At 40.8% G+C, this 26,592-nt stretch overlaps 1 protein-coding gene across 7 annotated transcripts in view; it reads right to left on the bottom strand.

The window, feature by feature from the left end:
- Nucleotides 1-26,592, bottom strand: part of HMGA2 (high mobility group AT-hook 2) — a 115,924-nt gene that overhangs the window by 68,047 nt on the left and 21,285 nt on the right. For 2 of the 7 annotated variants that reach the window (XR_007163793.2, XR_010829543.1), the window contains exon 4: nucleotides 4,823-4,944. The exons of the other annotated variants lie outside the window; for them this stretch is intronic. The gene's annotated coding sequence lies outside the window, so the exon portion shown is untranslated. The remainder of the gene's footprint in view (nucleotides 1-4,822; nucleotides 4,945-26,592) is intronic. 7 annotated transcript variants of the gene reach the window in all.

Here is a 26,592-nt window from a genome sequence, read left to right as displayed (position 1 = left end):
AAAGAGTAATGACCAACATGCTCAGTCATAAAAAGGCAGCTTAGCAGGTACATATTCCACATGCATAAGTATCTGGATGTCTTGTCCTCTGCTTGGACAGCGTGCCTTCTAGAGAGCATTCACATGATGCTTGACACTACAGAAATTAGCACAAGAATAATTGTTTCATACTGAATTACACTAACATTAGTGAAAATTCACAGTGTGGGCAGAATGGCAAGCAGGTATCCAAAATGCTCAGTCCATGCATGGGCCCTTTACCAGCCAGTGATTAAAATGAAGCATGCCCAGCCTTGCTGTAAGCTATGGGCTGCTCAAATTTAGCTTCCCCATGCATCGCTGCCACCACACCAGCAGCACCCAGCCCTTTGCAGCACAGCACACATGCAGGAGGTGCTCAGCGGCGCGGGCAGCAGCTGTGCAGCCCCTGGGGGAGCCTCCACGGCACCGGTGGCACACGCAGCACAGCACCAGCCCTAGGGAGCAAGCTGTTGGGAGCAATGACCCGTGACACGCCGTCAAACTCCTCACTGCAAAGAACTTCACCATGGATGGATTTTTCCTATTTTACATCACCTCATCTCATCTCAGGAGACACACTGCTTGGCAGACACACCAGCACTGCACCTACTCCATCATCTACCTCATCTACATCCCGCCTCACCAGTGTACATACTACTGGGACATCAGCTGCAAAGGGTACACTACATCCATGCATCCCTGTCCTGCTTGTCCTCAGAAAACAAAGTATCTCCTGCTCTTAGCCTATGGCAACCAGGCTTTCCTGGATTTGCACCGTCTAAGTTGGCCATGCCTACAAGCTATTGACTAAGAAACACCGTAAAGAGGAAGAAATAATATAGCTGGCTGATGGAGCTTGGTGCTTTTCAGGTATTTTTACTGCTTGTGTTAGTAACCAGTAATGTACCAGCAAATTTGTTGGAGGGTACTGAAAAAAAGCAATACCGTCTCTGTAATGAGAAATCTTTCTGTGGCTCTCTATTGCTACATTTTTCCTAATAAATGAGGAGAGACAGAGCTGGTGTTCTGTTATGCCTCTAACCCTACTGGTCACCTTTTAACATGGCTTCATTTGCAGCAGGACTTGGTCGTCCATCTTTAAGGGGCAGACTTGCACAGCTATGAAGAAACAGTTTTCTTTAAACTCTGCACAGATCTGTTTTAAAAAAATCACTGCCCTAAATACATATCTTATACAACGTACCAAAGCAGTCAAGTAAGTAATTCGTATGCTGGGTTGAAATGGCTTATTTGGAATTGCTGCAGTCTGCAGTGCAGCCTGCTGAGCATGCAGTAGGGGTCAAAAAGCCCTTCTGGAGAGATTTCTGTGTACAGGTCACTCTAGCAGAATGGGAAAGACTCTTCTGATATCCACCTTGCCACTTCTGCTCCCTGAAGGAGTCCTTGTGGGCATGGATATGCATATCAGTGCCCTGGTTTATGCCAGTCAAAACAACCATTGCTGCCAGTGAGCGAAGCGGTCTGGATCGAAGCCTTCCAAGGCTGGGGGCTGCACAAAGCATACAAAGAAGGCAACCACCACTTCAGGTTGTGCGCTGCATTTAGAAGGAGGGTTTTTTTTTCTTCTTTTTTCATTTTTCTTTTTGTTCTGACACTGAAATGCAGCATTCCTGATGCGTGAGGTGTGGCAACAACAGAGGTGAGACGTGGCGTGGAGCCCAGACTCGCTCGCTTAGACATTATGATCAGGCTGAGATCTCTGTCACTTTGATGGGACAGGTGAGAGGCAGGGAGAGGGGAAAGCTGGGCTCCTGGGACCAGTGAGACAGGTGACAGAAACAGGAGAAGACAGAGGATGGCAGTGGTGACTGGCAGGAAAACAGTTGGGAGCTACTACCTTGACAGACTTGCACGCTAAGCTCCGTAATGGGTCCTGGGATACTAGGTGAACTTCTTTCTTAAAATCCCAGATGCTGGAGCCAAATGCAAATATAAGAATATTAAAATACATCATCATTAAGGCGTTTTAATGGAAAAGCTCAAAATCCTGAAGGCAAATATAAAAGCTGCTGCTTTTTCAAGTTGCTCATGATTCTCGGCCAATCTCATGAAGCCTGGTGTACATGTTCTCTTTTAGCAAAACTTCTGTACAACTACAGAAATTATATACAGAAAGTACCGAGGTACTTTACAAAATCACATACGCAGTTTTTGATTGAGAGAGCTTTTGCTGTTACAGAAGAAGCAAGGGGCAGAGAAGAAGAACTACAAGGAACAGAAACTATTTCTACATTACCACTAGACATTTATATTTGATGGTACTTATAAAGTCTTGACTGTCTCCATCTGCTCTACACTCTGTTGGCCTACATAAATAGAAATTACAAAAATATAAGGAACTTTTAGATAAAATATCTGATTTTATTGTACTCTTAATTCACTTTTACCTTGTAAGTGTAATTCAGGCCATACTAAATTATATATCTACACAACATGAAGATAAAAAGATAAAAAGACTTAAATTAGCTCCATTCTTCCATTAAATCACTTTTTTATATCAAGCTTGAAGAACTCCATGGGAATTTTAACTAACAGAGACAGTATGTTAATCCATTTCACCTCAAGAGCACAAGGTCTTAGCACATATTATGAGCAGAAATGATCTTTAGCATCCTCTTATTCTCACCTCGTAAAACAAACAAGTGAACACGTAGTTTGGCACAAACCTCCCTGCTCAAGAAAGGCCCCAAATGACATAAGAGCAGATGTCACCAGCTGGGGCTGAATTATAGTAAATTGCCTCCCACCATGAGCACTGTGTCCTGTGCCTACCACAGGTATATTCTGCTGCAGCATCTTGCTTAAATAAATACATATTTGCAAAGCAAACGAATACAAATTTTTACTACAAATTACACAGTATGATTAACTCCCAATTTCCATCTCTGAAACTGTGTCAAAAATGAGTCAACTGACTGTCCAATAAAATTACAACTCAAAAGTAATACTTAATGAAATCCTGTATGAAGTTTGTCATGAGCTAATTTTGTGACACCTGCAAAAGGAGAAATTCGCTTTCCGTGTGACCTAAATAAACACTGTCACGGGGGGTAAGAGGGATAAGTGACCCAATCCTGCTTATTTTGCTTATTGCCCATTTGAATCCACCGTGCTTGCAGGATTTCACCGACTGCCTGGCCCCCTGGGAGCTCTGAGACCTCCATCAGTTTCCAAACAGTTGGTACAAAGCTAAAAAAGCCTTCATAATGAAAACAAGTGGCTGGTGATATGGTACGGTTAATCCTCCACTCTTAATTACACTAATGACTTGTTTATTTGGTTACTAATATCACATTATTAGTAAAATCTCTGCACTGTTATTCAGATCCTGAATGATAATCTTTTCTCTGTTACCTCCTCCCTAAAAACATCAGAATGGACATGCCAGGTAGGCCATGAAGCCCAACAACCCTTCTGAAACAGCCACCAAGGAGGAAAACTTACAGAAAACAGTAGGAGTACAACAAGCACATAACGATATTTCCCATAATGCTGCCTCAGTTTTCAATGGTTTATGGTTATGGGATATCCTGAACCTAAGCCGTGGAAAAGCCCTAGACGAAATCACCTTCTTTGCATCTATCCAAGTAATCTTTGAATTCACATAAAAACTTTCAGTTGCTTCAGCATCCTGTTTTCAAAATGTATTGTGTGAAAAAACATCTCCTTTTGTTTCCATCAGACTGACCAGCTATCAGTTTCATTAAATGACTCCTGGTTCTGTTATGAAAAGCATGACAGTGAACATTTCCCCTCCTGTGTGCCACTACTGATTTTGAGACCCCCCCCAACAAACGCATCCTACCCACTCATCCTCCATCCTGGCCAAAGAGCCCCATTCTACTTGATTTTTCACTTGAAATTCCTTCGATACCTTTAATTACCAATGTTACTCTCCTATGTGTCTTCTCCAGTCTTGCTCTCTTCTTCTTAATTCCCCACACCCTCAACACTTACATTTCTGGCTACCAGAGGAGAGCCTCCAGGATGGCTGAGGAATGCTCAGTGGTGTCTGGAGGAGACCTGACGTTTCCTCTGGCTATGTCTAGACTGGGTGACGGCTGAATGCTGTGGTGGGCCAATCGTCCTGGTCAGGGATGGAGCCTGAGCATGCCATGGCTCCCTTTTGGCCCTGGCTGTGTCTAGACTGGGTGGCGGCTGAATCCTGTGGTGGGCCAGTTGTCCTGGTCAGGGATGAGGCTTGAGCATGCCTTCTGGCCCATGCCTTCTTGTTTCCTTTGAACTGAGAGTTGTGTGTGTTTTGGGTGAGGGAAGAGTAGGAGGCTCCTGTGTCTTGCCTGGACATGGATTTGGAGCATGGCTGGGGTGCACATCTGGAGTTAGAAGCTTGCAAATACTCTCAAGTGCGCTAATTCATATGTAACCTTTATATTCTCATAAAACGGCTTATGACTGGCCTAGCTGTTTGGGTAAGTAATGATTTCTGTTGCTCTGAAGGTCAAGCAAAATGTGAAGTCATCTGACTTCGCCCTTCTACAACTCAGTGCTTTATAACTCAGTGCTTTCCTGATATTAGCATGAACTCAGGCATCCTAAAAATCCTGCATACCCTTCAGTCCACAGCTCGAGAAAGAAGACTGCTGCTATCTCAGCTTCCCTATGTCAGTCACATAACTTTGCCCCAAAGACAGGGGATGAACAATGTCGCAGCGGCCTGAAATACCATACCGACTCATCGGTTTTGTCCCTTTCCCCCTCAGTTTTTTTGACTGCAAGCCTTCCCTGTGACTGTACAGAAAAAATCGCACTGTGGAAACACCTGTGCTGTCAATAGTGACGGCCTGGGGTCTCTGCACGTGAAGTCTCCATCCTCCCCAGCGAAGCATCACCGGCTCAGCTGCAGTCTCTCCTCAGGACCTCTGGCTTTCCCCGAGGCTCGTTCTGCAGAATGCAGAGGAGATGAGGTAAAACCAGGGATGGTTGTGCAGGTCCTACCTTTTTCTCTCTTTACAGAGATTAACCAGAAACAAAAAACACAGCCTCTGGCTGTTTCACTGAGTTACCAGTGTTTCCAAGACTTGTGCTAGGCATGCAAAGTACGTATTCTTGAGGATTTATTTTTGTTTACGGTTTGTTTGCTTTTTAAACTAAGCTGCTTAAGTTCCCATTAAGGAATTGTGCACTGCCTATGCAGGCACAGCTAAATTAGCTTTGCAGCAACCCGCCTTTGCCCTGAGCTGCTCCTGACAACATTCCAGTTGTTTTGGGAAACCCAGGATCTGTCAGATGGCAAATGTGGTCTTCCTACTGTTCAGCTGCCCCTTCAGCCAAGGAGACAAGAGCTCAAGGGATCTGGCTTCTCTTCTGACAGCTTCAGTAACTGCACCTGAAGTGAGACTGGAGTTTCTTGGTGAATAGAGGAGTGCTGTTGTGATATTGTCTCTCTGCAGAGCCCTGGATAAATTTTTATGTCCACTTTAGCACCACTTTAGCACCTTTTGTTCTCTATATAGTTAAAAAAAAAAAAGAAGAAATTAAACCACCACTGACTTACACTAACAGGCACAGCATTATTTGGCAATGCTTTAAAGCTTGAGTTAACCTGAACTTAAAACAGATTTTTAATGTGTAACTGGTCTCCCATCTTCAGCCGGAAGCTTCATAAAATGTAAATCTACTGCACTTTAACACGTGCACGATTTCACCCATGGCCTCTTAAAGGGTTTGTTTTTCTGGTGCCGTGTCTGATGCATGAGGAGGAACAGTCCTACAGGGAACTGGACAGGCAGACCTTGATATTGTTCCTGGTTGAGCCAAAGACGTCCTCTGCTTCTCTGACAAAGACAATGATCCTGATTTTTACTGGCTATAAAATGGGATATCCCTGCCTTGTAACTATTCCAGCTTAGGTCACAAGCCCTTATGGAAGTGCTCAGACATTGCTGCAATAAATAAAGATTACGTTTTCAAATGTCATAGGGGCTAGGGAGTCTTTACTGGTTGAATACATCAGAAAAATAATGTCTCAATTTCACGCAAGCTTCCACTGAAATAAACCAGAGAAAACGGAAAAGAAAAACACACAAACCTTCTAATCAGGCGGAGACGGTGCTTGTAGGGTACTGCACAACACCCTCTAACCCAGCACTTCCCTACCATTCCTGGACTCACCCAACACAAAGGAAAGGCGCCGCTGCCCTCGCTGCAGGCCCTGGAGGAGGGCTGAGACGCAGGCATCCCTGGCACCGCCTGCCCCCGGGGAACCTGGCAGCCCCACAGGGTGCACAGCGCAGCGCCCAGCACCAGCTGAGGGGTACCCTTCCGACTGACAGGATTTACGTTCTCTGCATTGTGTTTCTGCACAATCAGCTGTGAAAGAAGTTGACTGACTCAACAGACTTTCACCACAGGTGTATCTACCTCACTGCTTTGAAAGGGTCCTTCGAATTCCTCATTTTTGTTTGGTTGTTTGGTTGTTTTTTGAGGGAGAAGAGCAGTGCAGTAAAAGCATTATTTTCCTGCTCTGTCTACATTCATTATGTCCCACCTCGTGATATTAGGATGAATTTCAGTGAATTCAAATATAACCTCTACCATAATACCACCTGAAACTCAGCATGTTCTTCCCATCCAACAAATGCACTTCATTATGTATCACCAGATATATATGTATGCATAACCCAGGACATTTGCAAATGTTTGGGTATTAATATGAAAAGCTTTTCATCTCCAGAACCTATTTGCAACATACTAATGGTTATTCTCACTCACAGATACATATAGATGGGTATATATATATTTTAAATGACTGACATAGAGATGTAGATATGATACTGTGGAACTGAAGAAGTGCTGTTGTGGTACAAATTGTCCTATACCCACGTTCGTTTAAAAAATGCTAGTATTTCTATTCAGTGTCCAGAAAAGTCCTCCTACAGCATACTACCATATACTAGCATATCTAAAGCAGGCGAAGAACTAACAGAAAGCACACTGAAACAACTACACTTTTGCATCATTTAAAAATATGTTGAAGTTGGAGAGACTTTCAGTCTAGAGGTCCCAGATACTTTACATCCATCAAAATACTTATTCCTCATTTTAGAATGTATGAACTGTTATTTCAATTGAATTTCTTATTACTGAAATATTTACCATAATATAGAAGCACACTGAACTAGAAATTAGACAGTAAGAGCACTTGCAATGAGTCGGAATAAAAATCTATTTCTAGAGTAGTACCAACTCAGACAGTGGCTAGTAATGGATGCTGTGGAAAAATAAATATGGCAAATATGGAATTTTGGAATAAAAACTTCCTGCATTTTTGAAGTGGGAGATGGCATTACCTCTACTGAGTTTAAAAATACCTTCTGTATAAGGTCTGTATAAATCCTTCTTCTGCATCTTACTTTTTTCTATGAATTTGTTTTGTAAACTGTAAATACATCTTACATGAAAATCTTCTGTGCTAATTAGCTCATTGAATTAACTGTGCAGTGTGAAAAAATAGTTCCTTTTGTTTTTACTCTACCCATTTCTGTTGATGTCTTATAGTTCTTACATTTTGAGAAGTTATAAATAATGATTTTCCATTCATGTCACAGAACTAATTGGATTTACGTGTCTCTGACATATTTCTGCTTCAGTTCTCTCTTATTTTCATTTGAGAAGACCTGGTCTACTTACTCTCCCCTTGTGTGGAAATAATTCTGCACCTCTGGACAATCTAATATTCATCTGCACTTCTTCAAGTCCCTTATTATTTGCAGCATTCAAAATGCAAGTGTGCCACTGAGTTGTACACACCAGAATTATGCTTTGCATTTTGTTTTCTACTTGTTTACTAACAATTACCAGTATTTTATTTCTTATTTTTAACCACTGCTACAAGAGAGCTGACATTTTGCATGAACTCCATCATGACTCCAAGTTCTCTTTCCTCTTTGGAAACAGCTATCTTGGAGCTCACCTTTGCAAAGGCAGAATTCCTTCTCATTACCTTGAAGACAGCAACACGAAGTGTCACCTGCTGTTGCATTGCCAAGCCCATTCAGTACCATGAGTTCCTTTTCAACTGATCATAATCCTTTTTAGTATTAACTTCCTAAACAATTTTTGACATCACCAAATCATAACTTTACTCAACTATATCTTCAAAATCACAAAGTTTGAGCAGTGTAGGTCCCTGCATAATTCCTATCAGAAGTATACTGATATCTCCCCTCCACTGTCAAAGCAGCTCAGAAGAGAACCCTGTCATTCTCTGACCACTTAACCCCTTTAAGAGCATTTGGTGAATAACACTGAAAAAAACTATTTTGGAAAACCAGACACATCACATAGGTTCCTTCGCCACACACACACCAGTCTTGTTTCAGAGAATTCCAACAGGTTTGTGATACACAACTCTAAAAAACTTTTTAAAAAAGCTTACTATTTTCTTATTTTTATGCACCTCTTCCTATCAATATTATACTTACCCAAGTTCCTACAAATCTTATTTTTTCTCATAGCTTATACCTATTTGCCTGGTGTGGTGATCAGACCTACTGGTCTGCAGTTCTGGAGCTCTCTTGGTGTGGAAGGTGGAACGACTGCCACCTTCTTCTATGGTGCTGAACACCTACTTTATGTCCTACTGCTAGAGCATTGCTGTAGGAAGCTTGAGAATTTCTGATCAGCTCAATCTGACTTCTTCAGAGAACAGTATTTGGTCATGACAATTTCTCACTTCAAGTTTATTGATCTGTTCGAAAGCTCCTTCATCTGTATTTCAATATTAGACAGTTCCGCAAAATCATTCACTCTGAAGAAAGCTTCTGGGTGGGAATCTTTTTAAATTCCTCTAATGTACCTAGAGTTTGTATCTCTCTACTGCTGTGGCCTTATTTACCTAAGCTCTGCCTCTACTTGGTCGAGATTCATCACTTCTACAGAACTCTTCAATGACTTCCCATTTCCAGCATGTTTGGAAGTGTTTTTATTAGCAGTTCCATGCCTTTAACAGGCTGTTCCTCAGAACCCTTTCAGGCCTGCTTCATCAGTGTTTAATATGTAACATGCTGTTGGTTATCTTCTCCTTCATTTGGACATGACTTCAACTTTTTGAAGAATGTTTAAATTGTCCTCTCCACTCCTCTCCTTAAAAATGGCAGCCCTTTCATAATCCTTGTAAAGTCTTTTTGGCAGCTAGTACTTTGAACATATATGTACTTTGAACACTTAATAAGATGTGTGCAAGCAGTCTTCCTATTGAGTGAAACTCACTTCACCCTGTTGACTCTTCTTTTAACCAACACCCTCACAAGAGTACAGCAGAAGAACATGGATAACTCAGTAGGATATCTTTGTCCAATATGGCTATTACTGTATGGATTTTGTAGTTAAACACTGTGTATTTTTATACAACATAATACAAAGTTCCTTTTCCCAGGGACCACTAAAACACTCTTGGTTTTGGAATCATGCATTCAAGCACAGCCCCAATGACTAGCGATTGCATGTTGCTGTGCTTTAAGTGCTGGTTGATTGGCTTACAGCTCATGAGTTTGTGGTATCAACTTCAGCTCTTCATAAATATTATTCCTCAGTTCAAGTATACATTTTTGAGGATTTCAGAGAAAAGACTCTGGAGCCTATATTTAAAGCTACCCTTTAACAGCTTTAGGCAAACTAGTGGAAGAATGTGGACCAACCTCCAATTCTTCTGGCTATGGTCAAATTTTTATTTGCATGCAGGATACTATTTTCAGAGGCCATTTATCCAGCACCTTTAATTAATACTTTTAGTTTTATTAAGATATTTATATTCTACACGTGTTGCTTTTGTCAATACTTTTAAATGCTGCTTTAGGTCATTGCTTTTCCAGATTAGTCAAATATTTGTATCATCATTCACCTAACAAAACCTCTGGCAATAACCATTTTGTATGAAAACTAATTTAGAGGTGCTGGGCTTTTTGCTGTTATTGAAAGGTCCTGACCTCATTAATTCTTTGGTTGGAATTTTGCTTCTAGAAATACCTGTGAGGATTATTTCATAGGTTCTTTTTCTAGTTCTTAGATGTCTAATTGCCTAATTTGTAGATGTGATCAGGTAGTTAGTGTTCTAAGTACTATAAATGGCACCCACAATTATTTCCTGAAGCAAATTTACAGGCACAAAAATGAGGGCCATTTTTCAAAAACAGACTAGAAATGTGTTTTTAATTGTAGATAAAAGCATCCCCAGCAGCAGTAAAATACAGCTAGAGGTGCCATGCCCAAAGTGGCAAAGGCTAGGTTCATAATTGTTAGATATTGGCTACATTTAGTGAAACTGTAAATGTTATGTGGTGACAAGTACTACATTATGCTTGGACTTTTCAAATCTTTTCTTAATTATTATGAACTGATTGTCAAACCTGAAAAAGAGTTGGGCAAATGTTTGCCCATGTGTACTTTACTGCACAGCATCTCTTGTATGCATACTTGTGTACATGTGCAATAAAAGTGAAGCCTTTCCTTGTTCTAACTAAACAGTGTATGAATGAGACTGGTATAAATACTACTCTGAGATACTTCCTTTCAACTTCTGGCTATTCCAACAGCATCGTAGGCTCTGGCTGATCATCCTCAGGCCTTTATCTTCCATAGATTAAATGAATAAAAGGCAAACAGCATGCAAAATAAGCATATAAGAATTTAAGTCATCGTTCTACATGATATTTGGGCTGGAAACAGCATAATGCCTCACATTGCCAACAACGGCAAGAAGGCTGGTGATGAGTCGTATCTCTTATGGGTCTGTCTTGGAACCGGTACTGTTTTATATCTTTATCAATGACACAGGCAGTGGGATTGAGTGCACCCTCAGCAAGTTTGCAGATGACACCAAGCTGAGTGGTGCGGTTGATACAATAGAACGAAGGGATGCCATCCAAAGGGACCTGGACAAGCTTGAGAAGTGGGCCCACATTAACCTAATGAGGCTCATGATTTTTAGAAAACTTTAGACTGTGTCTGTAAAATCTTTCCATGGGAATAAAAATCCACAACAGACAAGAGGCATTTTGCCTGTTTTTGCCTTGGATAGTAATGAAGGAAAATTACAAAATCAACACTCTTAAGTACAGAGGCAAAGCCTTCTTTAATTCTCATTTCTTTAACTGAAAGTCCCAGCTGTGGAATGCTGGAACTGGGATACTGAAAAACTGACTCAATGTAAAGCACTTAATTGTCATTAGATGTAAAAGTGAAAGGTATCTCTACTACACTTCCTGTCCTGGAACTTTGAATGGAACATATGGCACAAGTGGGTGGAGAGCCTGGATGTGAAAATACAGATACAGTTCTCTTTCCAGAAAGACTATGAAGAGTAACTTACTGATCAAATGAAGTCGGAAACTCAGAGAGCACCAGATATGGTCAAGGAATGTCAGAGTTTTAGGAGCTGCTGATTAGTTACAGAGACCTAAACTTGCTTACAGTTGCTAGTTATCTGGTACCCATTAGGGTTAAACGCGTTATAAGGAATCACTCCATCTTTACCAAAAGGGCAGAGAAACAAAGCAAAACTGAGAAACAGGATCTGGACTCTTCGGCGTTAGCTGCCTTTCTCGTTGGCACTGTGAAGTGACAGAAGTACGGTGCAGCATTGAGTAACTAAGACCGGAATGTGATCTAAATATTCCTTGAGTGATACTAGTGTTTAGAGTTTGCGGGGTGACGATACTTGAACCAGTTCTGTGTTATTTCCTTTTCCCCCTAACAATGGACACTAATAGCAGAAATATTCTGCCTCACTCATGTTATATAAGAGTTCTCCTCCTACACCACCGTTTTAGTCAGAGGGCAGGTCAGTGGGCAAAATATGCTCATTACTATTTCCTTTGCTTCAGAAACACTTGCCAAATTGCAGTGGCAAACGTTTTGCATTTGCCTTTCAGGCTGAGCGGTTTGGAGACTCTGGAAACATGCCAACGACCAGCGGAGCAGAGCGGGACACTTGTGCTGACCGCACCAAGCTCTTGATCAGACTCTGAGCATTGCGTTCAGGACTGCTCAGAATGGCTTCCCAAATGAATAACATCTTAAACAGCAGAGAGTTTCACTGACTCTCCAATTAAATATGTAAGTATAAATTTGTCATTTTAGACACTCTGAAACTTCCTCTGGAGTTTTGTCTTTTTTATTCCACTCAAAGTCCCTTTTACTCTGTCCCTTCTTTGAGTTCCCCTCCCTCCCTCTGCTTCGTTAGTATCACAGAACTACAAATTCTGAACTGCAAGAGACCCTTCACATCATCTAGTCCACTGACTGCAAGAAAGCCCACTGACTTTCTAATACATTTTTTGTAATGCAATGTAATCTCTTGCTTCTTCTTGCCCTCTGGCTTTGCTCCACTTTTCCCTTCTTTTATGTTGTATAACTGATTACGGCCTATCTTTCTTTCCATTTTGTCTTTAGCGTCTGCTTCCTCCTTCCTTTTCTTTTCATCCACCTTTTTTTTTTTTTCCTTTCTAGGATGCCTCTCCCGCACTACCCCTGCATTTTTTCTTCTACTTTTCTGACAATACGTCTCTGCCACTCCATCCTGTAGTATCATCCCACCTTTACATGACAGGACTAGGTCTTCTAACCAAAGATGTACAGGAAAGATTCATTCATGTCTCTCTCATCCCAGGTATGACACTGATTACTTTTATACATTAGCCTCAGGCCTTAGACTGTCTAAAGAGTATGAATCCTTCTTTATTGCCTTTTTAACCTCTCTGTGTCTGAAAGAGAAAAAGCATACTCTTGTTTGCTCCTTTCCCCTCTGTGTATGCTCGGTCCCCCCATCTGTGGGCTGTTCTGACGTGTCCACAATCACTGTCAGATGGTCTGTCTTACTCCACCTCTTCTCAACCAGATTTTTTTCTATTATTTCTCACAAGAAACTAAAGAAAGAGTAGAACAAAGAAACTATGTGCTGGGAAAACCTTTTAAAAATATGAAGGTAAGGCAGCCAGGAACAGGACTCTCACACAAAGAGGAGGCTTTAGCAGGAAAGAGAAGTGTGCTTTCACAGGGACAAACATGCCTAGCTGCTCAACTAGCCGAGGAAGACGGGAATTCACTGCCGAGAAGAAAGCAACTCCATGGACTGTAAGAGCACAAAAGCATCAGACAGGACATCGCAGGCTTCTTGCCTGACTTTGCTCTTGCCCTGTAAACCTAAGAAGAAACTGAGGCAGGGAGATACGTGTGCACATTCATTATTGTGCTTAGATCTCCATACGCCAGATCAGCTTAAGACACCTTGTATGTAGAAGCTCTTATATGTCCATTTTCCTTCATAAAGCATATGTCTGACAGTGAAGCAGCATGTCACGTGGCTTTCAGGATTGGCCCTCTGCGATGATAGGAACACGAGAAAGAGCCAAGGGGATCAGTGGTTGGAGATGCCATCTGGCTTCACATCTGTGAAACTAACAGCTCTGACAGAGGGAGCGACTCCGGCAGACTTCAAGAAATAACGCTGTGGAAACCTTCCTAGACCAAGAAAGCACGACACTGCCTGTCCTGGGACATCGTCCCAGCAACCTGACATGCTCCTAGGTTAGCAAAACCCCACCAGAGCAGCAAAAGACAGTGGGAAATCCAACAGTGAAATCTGTGGTGACCACTGGTGAGCCCAGCTCAGCCAGCACCATCCCACCGGACACAGTGGAGCTGAGCTCCAGTTTCACCAGTTTGGTAGCTCTCCCCTAAGCGACTCAAAGCAATGGGGTTTCTAGTACATCCCTCAGGAGCCTGCACCGAGGCCTGATAGATTTTGCTCTCTGAAAATATTCCTGATATTCAATCCAAATTTTCCTTTGGTCAGTTTTTCCTATTACATCCACTTTATCTTTTAGTTTTTATTGGGTCTTCGTTCATTTTTACACTAAACGTGCTGAAAATACTGAACCTCTGCTAATATTTAAAAAGCTATAAGCATTTCAGATGCCATTTGGAATACTGACTCTCACAGCCCCCAACTGGAAAATAATAAAAAAAAAAAGATGTTAATTACAAAAATCTTTAAAGTCACGAATCTCACTACCCTTAAAAATACAGTATCAAGAGCAACAGAAGGAAAAAAAAAACCACCCAAATACTAGCATACTTACTAAACATTATTTTTGTTATTGCATTATACAGGACTTTAAAAAGAACGTGTTTTTCTGTTGTTTTCTACCTTTTTTAGAAAGGTTGCTAAAAGAAAAAAATCAAATTCTATAGCCACATCAAGTTACGCTATTATCAATCATTAATGACTTTTCTATGATACTGAATTTTCAGCCTTGCTCATTGTATGTGTGCAAAATCCCTACCTAGGGAAGAAAGTACCAAAAAATCACTGAAAGTACTGTAGTACAGCTACATATCCATTGCTTTTTTTTCTACATTCATTTCATCACTCATTACTACTAATGCATCTATTACTGTTGCTACACTGATTTTTAATACATAAAAAAGATTTTTTTTAAGCTATAAAGTTATGCTGCTGCTACATGAAGGAGGTGATTTTAATCATAACAGGCTAAGATAATTCAGCAATACTTCTCCCATCTGACCGACAGATGCAATTTACAAACAGAGGAGAGAAACACTTTAAAGCCTGAGTGAAGGAAAACATTTTCCATGTAAAAGAGCTTGTTAACTTCACTTTAAACAAAAATATTTTGCAGCCCAACCTAAAAGACAAACATATTGGAATTGAAATTTTGGACTTTTTCTGAACATACAGTTTTTATTGCTTACTGCTGCTTAGCTGCCTTCTAGTACTAAAGAACCATTTTTGCAGTAACGGCAAACCAAAAATTTTACATCAGCACCTCATTACTATTCAATGATCTCCACGTACCACCACAGAAGGCTATGTTAATAAAGGTCAACATTACCATCTATCTGTATAATCTTTTGTTAAAACCATACTGTAAAGGATCAACCGGTCTGTTTAATGCATTTGTAAAAATCTGATTAACCCTTACGAAAGTCACAGAAAACACTTCCACATATTTTAAATACTTGACTCAAACCTAACAGATGAAGGTACAATAGGTTCTTTATCAAATATTTTAGTTTGATATTAAATTATTTCCATTCCTTTAAACAGTACATTAGCTGACTTATTAAATCGACTAGTTACTCATTTAAAATTACTTCCTTGGTTTGCGGTACTAGGAAATGACTCTTTAACAAGTATTCTTGAAAGTGTATCATTGCTCATTTGCTCGGTAAGGTAAGTTGATGCCTTTTAAAGCAGCATATCGATTTGCAATTTTTAAATAAAAACTGAAGCAGCAATTAGCTGCTTCAACAAGCATGCCAACAAGTAAAGGACAGGATTGTTCAGTTATGGTAATCTACCTAACCTTAACTCTTCTCACTAACCCCACCAAATATTTACCTTTCATATTTATTTTATAAAGTGCTGCATTATCATTATTTTTCTGAAAGAGATTAGTTGCTGCAAAACTTCCTTTTCCTAAGCACTTCAAGAAAAGCAGCACACATGTCAGTAAAACCTAATGGAAAAGTCACAGTGAGCTGAATGCCACATGTAGGACACGCCACATTAAATACAACCCTAGCTGCATGCACGGAGACTGAGATTGCTTGCCAAATCATTAAACGTTGCTCTCAGTGTATTCCATGCGTTTGATATATTCTGTACTTAGTACTCCATATCATTTATTCCACAGATAACTTAAGGATTTTTATTGCAATTTTCCATGTATAGGTACAACATTTTTGTGACTATGGACGTAAGGGTTGTGTATGAATTTAGGAGCAAGATGGACTCGTATTTGCATAGAAATACAAGATTGAGTAACTGCTACGACTGGGTGCAAATCTGCGATGCCCTGCTCAGAACCTGAGAAGGCTGAACTTGACCAGCAGACAATTCACTCTCCAGATCTGAGCACACTTCCCATATAGCCAGGCATAAGCAGGAGCTGCCACAGGCACTCCAGTCAAAACTTAGCCCATCAGCTGACACAGAATCAGAAAGGTTGGCCAGCTCTTTTCAAATGATAGCATGATGTACATTCAGGATTCATAGCAAAGATATTCAAGGATGAAGCAAAAATCACAAACAAAAAGAGGAAAGAAGCCAAGTGATTTCACTGCAGAGAGAGGTTAAAATTTTGTCCTCACTGATGTTTGACAGAGCTGTAATAAAAGGTGACGTTACCAAATACATTCTATCAGGGGTCACTACAGCCGTGACTTTATGAGAAGGATTGCCACTAAAATTCCAGTTGTGTGGACAGGGACATCAGAAACTTGACTGACCTTAATTAAGTATTTGCATACATTTACATACATACCTTAAGTAAGCATTTACATGCTTTTCAGTTTTGGATTGGTGGTGTTTTGTTTTGTTTTTCCCAAATAAATTTTTTCCCAAATAAAATAAAAAAAGTTTTTCCCAAATAAAATCTTCCCAAATAAAATTTTCCTTAATTTTGAGTCTCTCAGGCTTACAAACATTAGGATTCAAAAGTCTGAACTGCAATAATATTTTATTTCGTAAATTACAGTTTAATAAAACATTTTTGCTTTGGAATTTCTTCAGTTTAAAAATATCTATGTGTGTCTGTGTGTTTACATACACAGAAGAATTGCTCAAATACAGGCACTTCTAGGAACCTTACAAACCACATACTGGTCAATCTATCCTTTCTCATATGGCATCCAATTTACACACAAACTACCGCCTTCTCACTTCTCCTTCACCACCTCCTTGCCATCAAATTGGATCTGCCCAATCTCTACGCGACTGCTCACCGCAGCCGCTCACAGCACTCCTGGAGTCTCCCTCAAACCAATGAAGGTCCTGAATGGCTGAAGATCTGTAAGTATTTTTGTAACTCACATACTTATACCACCACGTACTCATCAGCCATGGGTGTTTTGCATACATAACATCTGATGAATATCTGACCAATGAACACTGAAATGCATTCCCACTCGCCTCTGGAGGTAGCTTTGGCTAATGGAATAGAGTACCCGTTTAAGAAAGAGAAGATGCAAAGAAAAGGATGAAAAAATAAAAAACAAAATGTGCGACCAAAATGAACGTAAGCCCGAAATGAAGCAGAAGGTACTTACACGGAGCTCCGAGCCGAGCAGCCGCAGCTGCCACCACAGCTGCCATGGAGGTGTGGGAAGGGAGACTTCCACCCGACACCACTCATCACTTTCGTTTGCATTAAAATGCTTCACATTGCTGCCCACGTAATCATTCCAGGTACAGTTACTGTGAAACCGAGACTAAAATAACCACCCACACCACAGCCAGAATGTCTCTGGGTGTGTAAAGGTGAACGACTTTGCAGCAAGTGCAAGCAGGACCTCTGAATGCTTCATATCTGTGCGTGTACCAGGAATGTGAACATTATCTTTGCATTTATGCACTGACAGCCATAGATCTTCTAGCTACCTGATAAACGCATTGTGTTTTCTTTCCATCCTCTGTCATTTCTGGTATGCAAAACCCTCAGCTGACGCTACCTATTAATATCTGCAAGTCTCCTCACAAAGCTGAATGCTTGGTCCTTTATCTACAAGACCCAGGGGAAGCAGTGTCTGCTAGGGTAGATACTTCTGAGAACATCATTCCCATGGGTTAGGTTTACTTGGGCAAGAGGGAACTGGAAAGAGGTGCCTACAGCAACCTGCTGCAGGCTGGAAGACCTGGCACGGGATAAAGAAAGGAGAAACGCAATAGGCAAAAATGGGAAGAGGAATCAAACAAGAAATACTGGCCTGGCTTTGTACGTGGGCCACACGTGCAGCTCAGGAGATGGATGATCACCTCTGGTCTTGACTCACTAGTCAATGGGGAAAGCTGGTTAGTGACCTCACTTATACATCTACCATGGGTAGCTGAGTATCACTCACGGGCTGAAAACAGTCCACATCCCTGCAAAGATGTAAAGATATCAGTACCACTGTAATGACCCTAAAAATGCCTTTCTGCCAAGTACATTTGCCCCTATACAACTTTAAATTTCAAGCAAATACTGTTCTGTGGCCAGAATTGATAAAAATGCCTTGTTTTCAAAAGGCCAAAGGCACCGTCTTGATGGTTAAAAAAGTTACAGAAGACATCTGATGAAAGCAGTGTCACAGAACACCACTCTGCCCTGCCCAGGACTGCTCTACCTCTTCTCCTCTCAGCTCATAAAAGCGAAGAGCAAGCTCACACAGGACACTTCCTCAGGATGGATAAACAAAGAGTCACCAACCCACCCCTCCCAGCCAGTCATACTGCCCAGGAAAAGCCCTATGCATTTGTTGTTGTTCCTCCAATACCTCTTGTGAGAACTCTTTCTTCTGCCTCAGGAGCTGCAAACAGAAAATTCCTTTATGAAGCCTGGTGTGTATGACTCAATTAACAGGCCATGACTGGGCACAGAGGATGTAATTATTAAAACTCCAGGAAGCAAAGAGTCTCTGTCCAAACTTTGAAATGCTACAGAAAAATGAGACAAATCCTAGGGGAAATATTTCTGAGAAACTAAGAAATAGCGCTCGTGGGAAACTAAAGGGAAAAGGAAATTTAGAAATCATTTAGGATTAGTGCTACTGGCCCATACAGAAACCCCTCCTGTCTTTATCAGAAGAGGGAAATGAGAGCAAGACAAAGATGTCTCAAGAACATAAATGCAATTAAAAAAGGCAAGACCTACAATAACTCATCAGCTTCATCAATTGAAACGTCCACAGCTATGAATTGAGGTCTTACATGGGAAGAAGCTGAAGAATGAATGTGGAGAGATGAAAGCTCCACTAGGAGTCCTTTAATAAAGTCTCCATAAACTTGCTACTCCTTTCAAGGTGCTTTTAGGTAAAGATATCCAGGAAAGAGCAGTGGAGGAAAACTGCTGCCATGGGGCAGGAAAGTGGTTACAGGGTGGCAGATTACAGGCCTGAAGTGAACCAGGGCCAATGACTCTGCACAGAGCCTTGAACTGTGGCCAAAGCATGGGCAAGGACAGACTTCCATCAATGTTAGCAGCCAGAAAGAAATGCAAGAAACTTGGTCCCAGAGCTTCTGTGCTTTGTAAGCCTCCCCAGCATGTTCTAGGAAGAATGAGGACTAGAGGGATGCAGATGGCCACAGCCACTATGGACCCGTTCCTTTATCCGTTGTCTTGTTCACACTTACAACTCCACTGAACTGGGGAGGAATTAAAAATCTGCCTGCTTGGTAAGGACGTAAGGCAGATGTTCCTGAGACTTGAGGAGTGTCGTGACTCCTTCAAGTGGGGTTTATGAGCCTGACGACAACTAAGCAGCGGATGTGAAAGAAAAGCCATAAAACTAAAGGGAAACTGGAAGTAGGAAACATCAGCAAAAAGTTTTGGGAGCTTCTGGCATCAAAGGTAAGATTATTCTTGGCAGAAGTCTTTCCCCGGGTCACTCCAACAGTCAATGTGATGCCGTGAAAGTTCATCAGAAACGTTTTCTGCTGACAGTCTGAGGAAGCTTTGGCAAAAAAACTCATTGCTGCAGTCAGCTACATGGGGAACACACTCACAGCAAAGCCCTTGAGGAATCAATAGCGTCTTCTTCAATAATAGTCATACCGTGGGGTTTTTGTGCTGCTTTGAAACAACACGCAAGCCAGGACGTAACTTGCTTCTGACATACAGAGCAGCTTTAAATAGCAACTTCAGTATTTCTAACAGAGATGTGAAAAATCCATTTCTGACTGATTCATGCACTTTATTGCCTTCATATAATGCTATAACCTTATAGGAAATCCTAACAACTGTTCAGCTTGAATCAACTCTGTTGGTATTGCATATCATGAGTGTGGTTTTTTTTTCCTTCCACTCTCATTCTTTATTAATAGAGTCATTTAACAGAAAACCTGTTTCTAAAGAGTTCATCTGTTCATGATGCACCTGAAGTCATAATCCTTTGTTTGCAACATCACAACTGGTTGCTGTGGAAATGATTCTGGTGTCACAAAAAAAGGATTAGTAAAACTGTAAGTAGGGAATAAACAGGTTGAGCAGATGAACTCAAAAACAAAAAGGCTGTTTTCCTGTAACTACTCACAGAAATAGAAAAAGGAAGGAAACAAAAACTTTTCCCCAGATCTGATGTATAACGTATGTTCACACAGTGTTGTCATAGACCAGGGAGAGAAGAATTTCCTTCATCATCACTGGTCCAGGAGCAGTGTTCAGAAAAAGATTACTGGTCATGTATATATTTATTGCATTTTGAAAAGATATTTCTAGAACACAGGACCTTACCTTAAAACTCTTGTTAACCTTGTGTCTCTCTTCCCTTCTCAACAAAGGAAAAAAATAAATATTCTGTGGCTGATTTTGTGCATCAAGAATTTATGCATCAGTTGGACCCTATTATAAAATTACTCACTCTGGTGACATTCTCAGTCATTAAAAGATTTAAGATACAACGGGCTTCTGTAATTTGACAGGTATAGCATAAAAGCATAAAATCTGGGTTGGAAGGCACCTAGATATCTTCTAGTCCCACTTCCTGCTCAAAGCAGGACTAACTCTAAATTCAAAGTTAAATCAGGTTGCTCAGGGTTTTCTCTAGTTGACGTTTGAGAATGTTCAAGGAGGGAGATTCTCCAGTGTGCATCCTATTGATCACCCCCCTTCACTGTGCTCCCTGGGAATTTTCCTTGCCTCCTGGCTATTGCTCCTCGTCCCCTTATACCATTCCATAATTGGGGAAATGTCATGGGTTCGGTAAACCTATGCAAGCGAGAGAGAACAGAGTCCTGTTTATATTAGGAATTCTGCTGGTGCAGAAATGACACTCTCCATTAACCCACATCCTCAAATGACTCTGCTCCCCATGGCGTGACTTTGTACATAATCTTTCCACAACTTGGGCTACGAAGGAGGCTTATGATGGGGAATTCTGATGCAGAACAAGGGTGAGTCACTTGCATATCAGTACAGCATGTAACTGGTTTATTCCATCTTTCCATGTCTCCCCCCCAAAAAAAAAATCCAAAACAATTCTTTTTAAAGATTTCAACAACCATATTGCATTGATATTCTATTTATATTACAGGTGGTTAATTTTAAGATGATACAAGCTTTCTGCATGAGTTATACAGGTAATTTTTTTGTAAAGGATTAAAAATGACTAATATTTAACTTCGGAAAATAGGTGCTATAGTGCTCTTCAGGAGACGTTTTCATCTTTCTTCTCATCAAAATGAATGCTTCAGGTACACAAGCAACAATCATAGATTTCAAATAAGAAGACGCCTTGCTCTTAGTAGGTACATAGTGTTCATGAAAGTTTTGTGACCTCCTCAATGGAAGACTGCTTTTACTTTCATGAAATATATATATATTATATCCCCAATAAAAACAACCCAAAAGACATCAAACTCCAGAAAAAATACATTGAAATAACATTAAGGATCTAATATAAATCCACAAAAGCCAGGAAATTCAGAGATAAAGAAAGACTTTCAGACGAGGGGAAACTTTCCAATATATTAAACTGGAGCATAAATTCACTTCCTCTTCACATGTTTGCCATCAAGTCATTCCAGACACAGGGGGTAAGTTCCTCCCTGGGGTAATTCAAGTGCCTTCAGCAGTGCTACACCAAGAATCAATCTGGTCCTACAGAGCTATGTCTTAATATACTTTCTGATAGTTACCAAAGATATCTGAGTTTAAACAGCGAACTCCTCTCTTACAGCTCATTTTCCCATCGTTCAGAGACTGCTATAAAACTGAAGTGAGATCGCCATAGTTTCCATGACCACAGACTATGATGTCAATTGTGGGGTTATGACTTCATCGACAGACCAACTAGAAGGGGGACCTCTGATCGAAGGAGAAAATCCATGCTCAAATACAAATATACCTGAGATTAGCTACGACAATACTGCACCTCACTGGGCACAGGCATTCCCATCTGCATAAATAATATTCTTGACTTTTCACTCATGCCAAGTACGAAAATACCCCTTAAAAATTTCTCTTTCATTTGTAAGTCATTCACGGTGCTGATCTGTTGCCACCCAAACACTGGGCCACAAAGATGATACAGGGCCTGGAGCATCTTCCCTATGAGGAAAGGCTGCGAGACCTGGGTCTGTTCAGCCTGGAGAAGAGAAGACTGAGAGGGGATCTTATCAATGTGTATAAATACCTGAGGTGCGGGAGACAGAGGGATTTGGCCAACCTCTTCTCAGTGGTTTGTGGGGATAGGACAAGGGGCAATGGCCACAAGACAGAGCCCAGGAAGTTCCGCACCAGCATGCGAAAGAACTTCTTCACGGTGAGGGTGACAGAGCACTGGAACAGGCTGCCCAGGGAGGTTGTGGAGTCTCCCTCTCTGGAGATATTCAAGGCCCGTCTGGACGCCTACCTGGGCAGCCTGCTCTAAGGAGCCTGCTTTGGCAGGGGGATTGGACCCGATGATCTTTCGAGGTCCCTTCCAACCCCTTTGATTCTGTGATTCTGTGATTCTGTGAAACTCAGCCTTGGTGCTAGTGATATGCGGGCCAAACTTGACGTCAGCAGTAGTCTAAATCATGTGCTATGGGCCCCATTCTTTGCTGCACTCTCTGGAAGCGCAAAATCAAGCACACAGCTTTAGACAGGATATGAAGGGAATGAAGTGATTTTAAACTGCCTTCAAACCTCCCAAAATTCTGCCCTTGTCCTCAAGCTGACATGGCTTTTGGCTCTGGGGTCTGGCTACTCCCTCCACAACAGAGAAAGACAATTGTAATAAACTTGTTAGAAGATCCCTGGGTGTCTGGCTGAGCAATAGGATCTGAAAAAGGAATTTGAGAGGGAAAAATGGAAGGAGGGGAGATAGGGTGGGACCTCCTGAACTGTATCTTTCCACAGGCAACCCAGGTATACAAGACAACCGCCTTGAGCCTTAAGATGTGGAGTAGAACTGCTGTAAACACAAGAGCTTTCAGCATCGCCCAAAGTTCTGAAAAAGCAAAAATGATGTTTTCTTTCAATTTCCTAGAAGCAGGAGGTAGAGGGGCTATGACTGACTCAACACAGTCATGTAAGGTAACAGATGGATAACTTGTGCACTTTTTCACCCCACACTGAAAACTATGGTATCAATGTGTGGGACACACCTGAGCTGACAGCTGGTGAGCTCAGGTCCAACCTAAGAACCCAGGAGTGACAGTTCTCCATTGCCTGCTCTAATAGAGCTTATAGCAGGGTCCGTGCATGGGCTCCACATATAAAATGCTGCAGGAATAGCTTTGTACTTTTGATTTAGGCTCTACATTCATTTTTTCTGCCTGTCTCCTACTCTTTGCTGTAAGACCTCCTTAATGGTTACCTGAAATTTCTCATATTTAGTCTTAGTCAGATGTTTATTTTGTTGGATAGCCTCCAAATAAATCCTGTCAGACACTTTTTAATTAAATAAATGCCTTTTTCAAATTTTCATCTGTCTTATCATGCTCAAATTACTCAAAATGAGAACTTTTTCAAAGCTTTTACCCCTGACATTTATGTAGCCCTGAATGAGGAGAGTGGGCAAGCTAAGTACTCAGAAGTCAGCATGGAGGAGAAGACAGACTGAGAAAGGATGCAGCTACAGTTCACTTCTGTCTCTATACTTATGCAAAGTGCTCACATTGCAGAAGTGTAAAGGAAGGACAAAATCCCTTCCCTGGCTTTTTGCAATATGGCCACTAAAACTCTTGTGAAAATTAAAAAGTCAACAAAAACATGAGGAAGCTAAAAAAAATCAATAGAGTTCTGCACCCTAGTTATTACACACTCAAGATAATGGGTGTACAGAAGGATGCACAGAGCCTTGCAATGTACAAAACTTGCTCTGGGACATCATTTAATTAACTATCTGAAATTTTAATCACACAAAGCAAACCACAGTGATTTATAATTATGCACTAAGATCATGATGGCTCTAACTTCTCCTTAAATAGCTTTCTTAGTGATATGTAAGCACAGGATTAATAATCTTTTTCTTGGAAAACAATGGCATCTGGTTTGCCTGCAGTGGCTCTTCTACTTCCTGAAATGAGTGATGAAAGAGACGAAATAGCTTCTGCTTGGAGCAAAATTGTTATTAAGCATATAATTTTGAAATGCTTTTGTGTGCGTGTGTGAACTACAGCTAGAACATAATTTCTCTTTGTTGCTGTCTGTGCAGTGGATATTGCCTTTACCTAAGAAATTTTGATCTAGTTGAAACAAAAAGTATGATGCACAAAACCTTCTCCCTCAAGAGATGCTGTAGATGAAGGGGCAAATTCTTTCCCTTATTGAAAACTATAATCAGTGGCTTTGGGTTAGCATAACTAAGAAGGGGATACCAACTTATATATCACCATTTACAAGCATTTGGAGGGAAATCCTAACTGCAACAAAGTCAATGTCAGTCCTATTATTGAATTTTCTTCAGTGGAGCAAATATTTTACACAGCGTTGCCTTAAAAACAGTTTCACTGAGTGACATACTCCCTGAATGTATCTACCTCTGACCACTGCTGAGCATACCCTTAATGAAGTCTATAAAAGCAGAAGCAGCAAGATCATTCATGCATTTTCAAAATCACGTCTCTATCTTAGAAAAAATTGTGGAAGGCTAAAGTGCAGAGGTATCCATATTCCAGTTTTCAAATAGTCCACCCTGAAGTGATTAAATAATAATAAGCTTCTACTTCTTTAAGAATCAATACTATTTATACAGCATACAAGTTGCTTTACAGTTAAAAAGTATCAACAAAAAGCTGTTGTCTGTATCTCTCTGCACAAGTACAGCCTGCCTGTTATTCACTTAGTGACAGCTTAAAACTTCTTCACACAAGTAACAAATTTATCATATTTACAGACCAATTCAAATAATATCCTTGCCATGTGATAGTCACCGTGAAGTTTCTGTTCATCTGGTGCCTAACAGGAACATGTATAGCTCTTCTGCCTCAAATGACTTGTTTTGTCCAAACATAGCTATCTGCATAATTTATAGAGCTAATAACCAACCAGCAGATGCAGTTACGCACCACACCAGTGGCAGATGGGCTGAAACCCAGGCAACCGATGTCCTTAGGAGTTTGGCCACTAACTTCAACAGGTGTAAGATTTTATCATGCATCTCCTGGCTGCGTGCTCCGTCTACTTGACCTGAGGGACCACCAGTCACTTGACAGACTCCTCATCTATCTGTCTCAACCAGACTTACATATAAAACTTGATGAAATAATTGTTTCATGCTTGGATGGTCACCCCTGATTTAAATGGGAATTTTGCAAATGAAGCGCCTCTGCTTCATACACCTCATCCTCCTCCAAGTAGTTGATGAGTGTCAGTGAATGGTAATGAATCCAAGAGTGCATGCCACGGCAGAGAGATCTTTGTCTCCTCTGCATTTTTAACACTGTGATCCAAGTACATTATTTTGTCAATGTGTTGTGTGAATTGTTTTTTTTTAAGATCCAAACAGACAGTTGTCTGTGGAATAAAAGTCCCCAAGCAGATTTCTCAAGGTGTCTAACATCATTAACAGGAAACAATGCAGCATGAGCAGCCAGAGTATGAATGAGTTCAGTGTGAATACTAAGGAAACCCCAAGAACATGTTAACACAATGCAACTTTGATAAGATCACAATAGTGAAGCTCACATATGTGTTTGTATTATGTCTTGTAAAAGGCTCCAATTGCTGTTTATTAGGATAATTGATATAACAGTCAAAATGGATTAAGATAATGTATTGGGTAAAGTCATGATTTTTCTACATACAGGAATGACCAGTCTGAATGCTTTTTAAGCTCCCAGCAGTTACTTTAGACAGACAGGATGTAAAACTTCTACATCTTGCCAATTCACCGACAGCCTTAATGGCTCCAAAATGGAGACTGCCACTACAGGCAAATCACTGTTAATCAGAGCCAACCAACCTCTGTGGACCAGACTTTGTTCTCATTGACCCTGATGCAGATATACCGGTAATATGCTACTTCAAATGTAATTTATCAGTGCTATTATTTAAGTCATCATAAGCAGCACTGCAGTCTGACCCTGCAGATCCACAGTTCAACAGTTCTCAGGACTGGGAGACTGTAATAAAACAAACCGAAGATAGCAAGTTTATTACAAGTGTGTGTATATATATATATATATATATATATAAAGAAAAAGCAGAATAAAGAAGTATGTTATGCATTGCTAGCCTCCTAAAGCTGATACGGAAATAGCACACACACACATATATATATAACTGAATCACCAAAATCCTGGAAGTTTATGATACGTACAATAATAGCATGCAATACTATCTGAACCAGTAAGAGAAAGAATCAAAATCATGTGTAAATAGATTACAGCAAGCTGTTGCCTGCAAAATTTTTGCAGCCACACTCTAAAACATACAAATAATGTCTTATGTGTGTGCAGAGTGCTCTAGGATGGGATCCAACACATCTATTCCTTCCTCTCAGCTGCCTAACTCTGTAAGTTCCTCAGCTCTCTAGTATTTTCCTACTTAACCCTAAAGCCCACTGCACACTGAAGTTCAATTAGCTGAACATACTCAGAATTGT

This window comes from Anser cygnoides, chromosome 1 (genome assembly GCF_040182565.1).
Source record: "Anser cygnoides isolate HZ-2024a breed goose chromosome 1, Taihu_goose_T2T_genome, whole genome shotgun sequence".
Taxonomy (NCBI): domain Eukaryota; kingdom Metazoa; phylum Chordata; class Aves; order Anseriformes; family Anatidae; genus Anser; species Anser cygnoides.
This window is presented reverse-complemented; position numbering and strand designations above follow the sequence as displayed.